This window comes from Phacochoerus africanus, chromosome 9, assembly GCF_016906955.1.
Source record: "Phacochoerus africanus isolate WHEZ1 chromosome 9, ROS_Pafr_v1, whole genome shotgun sequence".
Lineage (NCBI taxonomy): Eukaryota > Metazoa > Chordata > Mammalia > Artiodactyla > Suidae > Phacochoerus > Phacochoerus africanus.
The window spans coordinates 23,606,071-23,614,933 of record NC_062552.1 but is presented as its reverse complement, the minus strand read 5'-3'; the positions used below and the strand labels follow the sequence as shown (position 1 = coordinate 23,614,933).

The window sequence follows — 8,863 nt, the reverse complement described above, 5'->3', positions numbered from 1 at the left end:
TGATACCTGTCATACATTTCACTTATTTATTTGTTCAGTATATTTTTTCCCCTTTAGAAAGGGAGGGAAGATTTCTATCTGCTTTGTTCTCTGCTGAGTTTCCACCTCCCAACAGTATCTAGTACCTAGTAGGTGCTTAATGAATATTTGTCGAATAAATGAATATAAATTATTTTCTTTCACCCTCAAAACAATTCTTTGATGGGAGTTCCTGTCGTGGCTCAGTGGAAACAAATCTGACTAATGTCCATGAGGTTGCAGATTTGATCCCTGGCCTCACTCAGTGGGTTAAGGATCCAGCGTTGCCGTGAGCTGTGGTGTAGGTTGCAGACGCAGCTCGGATCCGGCGTTGCTGTGGCTGTGGCCTAGGCTGGAGGCTACAGCTCCGATTGGACCCCTAGCCTGGGAACCTCCATATGCCATGGGTGCGGCCCTAAAAAGACAAAAAGACAAAAAAATTCTTTGATGTAAGTGTACTTGTTTCTACTGTATAGTCACAAAAATAACAAGAATGAAATCAGATCCTGAAAACCCCACAGTTTCCAAGTGGGGTGTATGTTCCTTCATACTCTGCAGGTTCTCATTTAGTTTAGTTAGAATGGGCAAAGGCCATTCAGTTCGAAATGAGGGATTCAGACTAGTCATTTCCTGTCTATTAGAGAACCATGCCTCCTCAGCTGCTTCAGTCCAGGTTCTTCTCCCTCCTCCCAGCCTCACCCCTTCCTGGGTCCTGGGAAAAGAAGTTAAATGATTAACCAGGTCCACTAGGAAGCGTAGGCCACAGGATCATGAAAAACCTTTCCATTTCTAGCTTCTTATATTCTACCCATCTCACAGGTTGAAACTTTGATTCTGTCCGGGAAATAGGATGATGAACAAAGAATTGAGAAAGAAGGACAGAGAGGGAGTTCCCGTTGTGGCTCAGTGGTTAACAAACCCAACTAGCATCCATGAGGACACAGGTTCAATCCCTAGCCTCGCTCAGTAGGTTAAGGATCCAGTGTTGCCATGAGTTGTGGTGTAGGTCACAGACATGGCTTGGAGTTGGCATTGCTGTGGCTGTGGTGTAGGCCAGTAGCTCACAGCTCCAATTCAGCCCCTAGCCTGGGAACTTCCATATGCCACAGGTGTGGCCCTAAAAAGAAAAGAATTAAAAAAAGCAAATGATGGAGGAGAAGACAGGGAGGGCAGGAGAAGGAGAAGGCAGGTGAGTGGGTAAGTAGATGTTAGGAAACATTCCACGGAGAGAGGCAATGGCTGTGCACTGTGGTCTGACTGAGGTAAGATAGCTCATCACTGTGGCCTGCCCTCCTCCCTTGTGATCCTGTTTCAACACCCAAAGCTCCTTAGGAGCTTTTCCCATTTCTCTAATAGCTCTTGCATCAACCCAGTTGTCCATTCCAGGAACTGGGCATTCACCCCTGGGTTTCCTCTCCCTTACGCTTCAGTGACCAACACTTCCATACATTTTGTCTACTATAAATATAGATATATACATATAGTGTATATATAAAAATATATTAAAAGTATGTGTATATATGTATACACACATATACATGGTATATATAAATATATTAGATATAGATACACATGTAATATATATACAGTATATATAAAAATATATTAAAAGTATGTGTATACACACACACACATTTTTGGTCAAGCCTAAAACATGCAGAAGTTCCCGGGCCAGGGATGGAAACTGAAATTGAAAAAACATTGTAAGGAGTTCCTGTCGTGGCTCAATGGTTAACAAATCCGACTAGGAACCATGAGGTTGCGGGTTCAATCCCTGGCCTTGCTCAGTAGGTTAAGGATCCGGCGTTGCCATGAGCTGTGGTGTAGGTCACAGACGCGGCTCACATCCCCCGTTGCTGTGTCTCTGGTGTAGGCCGGTGGCTGTAGCTCCGATTGAACCCCTAGCCTGGGAACCTCCACATGCTGCAGGAGCAGCCCTAGAAATGGCAAAAAGACAAAAAAAGAAAAAAGAAAAAACATTGTAAATCAACTCATACTTTAATTTTTAAAAAGTGTGCTCTGCCCAAAAATAAAATACTGAGAGTGATTTTTGCTTCCTGCACGGAGGCCTGCCTGGTAGAATTCCCATGACCCTGTTCTTCCCTGCATCTCACAGTTTGTACATGGCACGTGATTGGTCAGGATCTCTCTCACCCTCAGACCCTAAGCTGCAGGAGGGCAGTGGTTGTTGTGCACACCATCACACCCCAGTGTGGCTGGGTGAAGACCTTGCCATTTGCTCCTTCTATTCCTCATCAAGTTGGGCCCCAACTATGGACATACAATAATTGGTCAGTTAAGGAGTTCCTGTCGTGGCGCAGTGGTTAACGAATCTGACTAGGAACCATGAGGTTGCGGGTTCAATCCCTGCCCTTGCTCAGTGGGTTGACGATCCGGCGTTGCCGTGAGCTGTGGTGTAGTTTGCAGACACGGTTCAGATCCCGAGTTGCTGTGGCTCTGGTGTAGGCGGGTGGCTACAGCTCCGGTTAGACCTCTAGCCTGGGAACCTCTATATGCCTCGGGAGCAGCCCAAGAAATGGCAAAAAGACAAAAAAAAAAAAAGTTGGTCAGTTAAGATCCTTTTAGTCGAAATAAACATCTAAGCGACAGGAAGCAACCTGCTCTTGCACTCTTGAGGGATACAGTCCACAGAGGCTTCCCCTGGACAAGCTAGGACACCCCTCTGGGCCTCAATTTTCTTATCTGTAATGTAGGGGTTAATGAGCCTTTCAATTCTAATATTCTACAGATCACTGATGCTTTGAACTTTGTTTCAGAGGCGGGGACCAGACTCAGAGTAGCTCCACGTGGTGCACTGGACTGGTTAATACAATGGTGGTTTGGAAGACTCATTCTCCCCCACGGGAAGTGGGCATGGAAATGAGATGCTCATCTTTTTTTTTTCTTTTTTTGTGTATTTTTCGACTAAAGTATAGTTGATTTACAAGGTTGTGCTAATTTCTGCTGTACAGCGAAGTGACCCAGTCACACATATATATACATTCTTTTTTAAAAATATGGAATGCATCATGAATTTGTGTGTTATCCTTATACAGGTGGCCATGCAAATCTTCTCTGTATCATTCCAATTTTAGTGTATGTGCTGCACAAGAGATGCTCATCTTGAATATAAATACGAGAAGAAGGAATATAAATATGAGAGTCAGAAAAAGAAATGGAGAGAAAAGACAAGCAGGACAAAGTGAGTGTCTAAATACAGACACTGTAAATGCCTTCAGTGGCATTCTTTTTTTATGTTTATTTTTATTTTTTTTGCTTTTTAGAGCTGCACCTAAAGCATATGAAGGTTCCCAGGGGTCTAACCAGAGCTACAGCTGCCAGCCTACACCACAGCCACAGCAACACAGGATCTGAGCCGCATCTGTGACCTACACCACATCTCACAGCAACACTGGATCCTTAACCCACTGAGTGAGTCCAGGGATTAAACCCACAACCTCATGGATACTAGTAGGATTCGTTTCCACTGCGCCACAACAGGAACTCCCTTTCAGTGGCATTCCATTCCTAGAACAAAACCTAACTTCTTGTCTGAGTCCCTGTGGTCCTGCACAGCCTGGTTCTTCGTACTTCTCCAATCTCATATTAAACTATTCTATACAGTGCAGAGTATTTGATCTCCATCAAGATCTTCTGTACTTCAGGGCCTTTGCACCTCCTGTTCCTGCTGCCTGGAAAGCTCTCCCCAACTCTTCTCACTCTGGCTCCCTCTCATCAGTCAGGGCTCAGCTCAGATGCCACCTCCTCAGAGAAGCATTTTCTAAACCCTATTAAGGAGTTCCCGTCGTGGCTCTGTGGTCAACGAATACGACTAGGAATGATGAGGTTTCGGGTTCGATCCCTGGCCTTGCTCAGTGGGTTGAGGATCCAGCGTTGCCATGAGCTGTGGTGTAGGTTGCAGACGTGGCTCGGATCCTGCGTTGCTGTGGCTCTGGTGTAGGCCAGCTGCAACTTCCCATTGGACCCCTAGCCTGGGAACCTCCATATGCTGCAGAAGCGGCCCTAGAAAAGGGAAAAAAAAAAAAAAAAAAAAAAGACAAAAAAAATTAAATTAAATTAAAAAAAAACCCTATTAAAAGCATTTTGCGCCTTCTCCAGTTAATTCCTCTTCTACTACCCACTTTATATTCTCCAGAGCACTTACCACATCTGTAATGATCATGTTAATATATTTGTTTACTTGCTTATTGTTCATTTTTCCCCAATAGACTCTAAGTTGCCAGAGGATAAGGGCCCATGGCTGGCCTGCTCACCGCTGTATCCTAACTCCTGGAACATATAGGAGGTGCTTAGCAAATAGCTGCTGGATGATTAAATGAAGGGATGAATGAATGTAGGGCTTTTACAGGAACCCTGCTAAAGGATCAGGGAATAAGAAGGCCTCGGGAATATTGAGAAGAGAAGAATGACTACTGAATGTTTAAGGGGGGATTTAAAGGATGGATAAAGAAGTTCTGGCTGTGGATACAGGTTTTATCCCTGGCCTGGCACAGTGGGTTATGGATCCGAACTTGCCACACCTGTGGTTGGTGTAGGTCGCAACTGTGGCTTAGATCTGATCCCTGGCTCTGGAACGCCATATACCGTGGAGTGCCTCCCCCACTAAAAAAAAAAATTTAGGAGTTCACGTCGTGGCGCAGTGGTTAACAAATCGACTAGGAACCATGAGGTTGCGGGTTCGATCCCTGCCCTTGCTCAGTGGGTTAACGATCCGGCGTTGCCGTGAGCTGTGGTGTAGGTTGCAGACGCGGCTCGGATCCCGAGTTGCTGTGGCTCTGGCGTAGGCCGGTGGCTACAGCTCCGATTCAACCCCTAGCCTGGGAACCTCCATATGCCGCGGGAGCGGCCCAAGAAATAGCAACAACAACAACAACAACAACAATAACAACAACAAAAGACAAAAAAAATTTAAATGCCAGTGACATTGATGGGGGATTATCAGAAGGATAGAGGATAAATGAACATCCAGAATGAACTTGAAAGAGGGGCGGGAGTTCCTGTCGTGGCACAGCAGAAATGAATCTGACTAGCATCCATGAGGATGCAGGTTCAATCGCTGCTCTTGCTCAGAGGGTCGGCAATCCGGCATTGCTGTGAGCTGTGGTGTAGGTCACAGACACGGGTCAGATCTGGTGTTGCTGTGGCTGTGGTATAGGCTAGAAGCTGTAGCTCCAATTGGACCCCTAGCCTGGGAAACTCCATGTACCTTGGGTGTGGCCCTGAAAAGAAAAAAAGAAAGAAAGAAAGAGGGGCAACATCTTGGAGAAAATATTAGCCTTGAGCAGGGATTTAAAGGGAGAGGGAGGCTCCCAGAAGGGACAGAAAAGAGAAAATAAAGTCTCAAAAGAGAGGAAGTAATGTTTAAGGGAAAGATCCTAGGATTTGCAGGCAGTGGATCTGAATTCAGTCCCGGCTCTGCTTCTAACTGGCTCTTTGAGCCTGGGCACATCCCTTACCAGGCTAGAATCCTGGAGTCCTGACTGCAAAATGGTTGGACTCTCAGCCACACAGCTGTTATAGGGTTGGGGTATGGGGGTGACAGTCCTATAATTTTGGTCACTTTTTTGAGCACCAGGATTCTTGGGTTAATCTGATTGACTCTTCATCCTCTGTCTCTACCTCAAGTTCCCCCTTCCTGATGTTATACCCAGAGCTCTTGGAGCCATTGAGTAGGAAAGCTGCCATGCTCTAACAGGCCTTTCAGTTATGTGAAAGCACTCTGTGAGCAGCAGTCTTTAAGAAAAAGAGTTTTTATAGAAGCAACTGAGATTAAAGAACCTCTTTAATGGGCATGGTGTGTGGGAACTGAGAAAGAATTATGGTCAACTTTACCTTACCCTTGGGCCTCTTTTCCCACTTCTGGTCTTTTCCCCAAAGATGCCTGACTTTCTTGGTTCAGGCTTTTTCATTTCTCTCCCACCCAACCCAACCCGCCCTTCATTTACAAGCTACCTTCTCCAGAAAGCCCTCCTGAAATCATTTCCATGCCCTCTCTGATCTGTAAACATAATCCTCCACTCACTCTTCTTCCCTCAGTGCACCTTTACAGCGTGGTAATGACAGATCTCAGTTGATGATGGATATATTGTATTTGCCTTCTCACTCTCCCTAATTCAGTAATGGCAGATTTTGCTTGATAATGAATATACTTCGCTTGCCTTATCGTACTTCCTAAGGGCAGGGGCCATGGCTAACTGGTCATCGGTTTCCCAAATAGCTTTTCATACCTACCTTTCCCTCTCCAAGTTTCCTAAAGACTTGTAGACTCTTTAAAGAGATGGGGAGGTCACTGATGGGGGAAGAGACAGACTGAAGAATAAGCAAAGAGAGAGAAAAAAAAGGAGGGTAAGGATAAGAAAGGAAGGCATGAGTAAGGTGATCCCACTCTAGCATCCCCAGTGCCAAGTGTGGGTATCTGGCTGCAACATTCCACAACACCACGCACGAGCAGTCATCCTGGACAGAGTTGGAAAGGGGTGGGAACAGTTATGTGGAAGGCACCTATATTAAGAAGATGTGGTGCTAACAGAGAGGCAGGATCCAGTCACGGTCAACTGGAGCAAGCCAAGCCAAGCCAACACACACCAAAGATCACCTCCACCCATCTGGCTCTCTGGAGGTAGAAAACCCCAAGGGGGAATTAGAGGATCAGGTGTAGAGTAGCTGGGGATTCTGGCGAGGGAGGGAGAAAGTCTTGAGAAGTGAGACATTTCCTGGCAGTGTCTGTTTTCAAATGCCTTTTCCTTATACTATCTGTCCTAGAATCATTGTGTGAACTCACAGCAACCACAACTTAAAATCTGAGCGCAAGTATTGTTAGCAGAAATCCTCATCCTCTGATTAAGGAAAGCAAGTGACAACAAGATCGTGAGCTGAACGCCCTGTCTCATATCACGTGAGAATCCCCAGCACTGTGCCTGGCATCTGCCAGCGAGGAATGACTGTTGATTGAGAAATATAAGAGTATCTTTGTCTGGCATTTTGAAGATCAAAGCAGAGTAAGTCGAAAGACCCTTTAGCAGAGTTCCCTTGTGGCACAGTGGGTTAAGGATCTGATGTTGTCACTACAGTGTCCTGGGTCGTTGTTATGGTGTGGGTTGAATCCCTGGCCTGGGAATATCCACATGCTGCAGGCATGGCAAAAAAAAAAAAAAAAAAAAAAAATTCAGACCCTTCACTTTGTCCAATTGGTGATGGCCAATTCAATGACTGGGTATATATTTATTGAGACCTGTTGTGTGCAAGGCACTGTTCCAGGTTTTGGGAAAGCAGCAGTATACATGAAGTCCAGGTTCCTGTTCCTATAAAGCTACTTTCCACTGAATAGAACCAGACCAAACCAGATCACTAGATCATTTCAGATAGTGATAAATACCACAAGTCAATAAATCTGGGTAGAGAGACCCCAAGCAATACCTTGGAGGAAACCTACTTGAGACACAATGATGAAAGACATTTCCTTTGAGTTGAGCCCTGAATGAGAAGATGGAGAGCTTTTAAAACTCCTGATTCTTGGGACTCATCCCCAGATATTCTGTTTAATTGATCTGAGGTGTCTCCTGGACTTCAGGAGTTTAAAAGTTCCCCCAATGATTTTAATGTGCAACCAAAGATGCAAACCATTGACAAGAACTTGAGAGTCACAGAAAGGCTTTTGGACTGGTCACAATACAAGGTTCTCAGTGAGACTGGGAGGCATTTCTCTAATACTCCAGGCCCAGATCCAGAAAGAACCCAATGTCCAAGAGGCCTTGGAGAGCCAAGAAAATGAAGCAATCTGGGGGCGGGGGGTAGGGTGGGAGGACAGACTAGAAGGCCCAGGGAGGGAGAGAAATCCAGAAAAAGTGACAAATTGGAAGGGGCAAAAACAGACAAGTGCAGACAGTCCCAAAGAGCCCCAGAGAGACAGGGAAAGCAAGTGTATTGGTTTCCTATCTGCTGCTGTAACAAATTATCACAAACTTTTGTTTGAAATGTGTGAAACGACACACATTTATTATCAAAGCCCTCTGATTCTATAGTGGGTCTTCCAGGGCTAAAACCAAGGTGTCGGCAGGGCTGGGTTCCATCTGGAATTCATCTCCTTGCTTTCTCCAGCTTCTAATAGCCACCCACTTCCTCTGCTCCTGGCTCCCCATCCTCAATCTTCAAAGCCAGAAACATCAGGCTGAGTACTTCTCATGCTTCTACCTCTTCTGCTTCTCGCCTCTACTTTTAAGGATGATTGGATGATCTAGAATAACCTCCCTGCTTTATTTTTTACTTCTTTGCTTTTTAGGGCTGCACCTGAGGCATATGGAAGTTCCCAGGCTAGGGGTCTAATCTGAGCTACAGCCGCCAGCCTACACCACAGCCACAGCAACTTGGGGTCTGAGCTGCATCTGTGACCTACACCATAGCTCATGGCAACACTGGATCCCCGACCCACTGATTGAACCTCCATCCTCCTGGATACTAGTCAGATTCATTTCTGCTTAGCCACAGCGGGAACTCCTAATCTCCCTACTTTAAACTCAACTGATTAGCAAACTGAATTCCATCTGTGAGCTTAATTCCCCTTTGCCATGTAAGGCAATGTATTCATAGGTTCCAGGAATCAGGACATCTCTAGGGGACCATTATGCTACATACCGTAACATGGAAGCCCATTCTACAAAATAGATTTTGGTCATATCTGTAGTCTTTCCTTGGGAAGCCATGCATTTTATGAGCATGGAGCTAGCAGGTTTTTCTGAAATGAGTGCACATGTATTTATTTGTATAGTTTGTTTATCAGGGTGTCATGTTTGAATGTCTCCCTGATAAGTAAGGGGGAAGAAGGATG

At 45.4% G+C, this 8,863-nt stretch overlaps 1 pseudogene; it reads right to left on the bottom strand.

Annotated features, from left to right (window-relative positions):
* Window positions 1-3,029: 3,029 nt before the first annotated feature.
* On the bottom strand, window positions 3,030-3,127 carry LOC125137092 (uncharacterized; annotated as a pseudogene).
* Window positions 3,128-8,863: the final 5,736 nt, after the last annotated feature.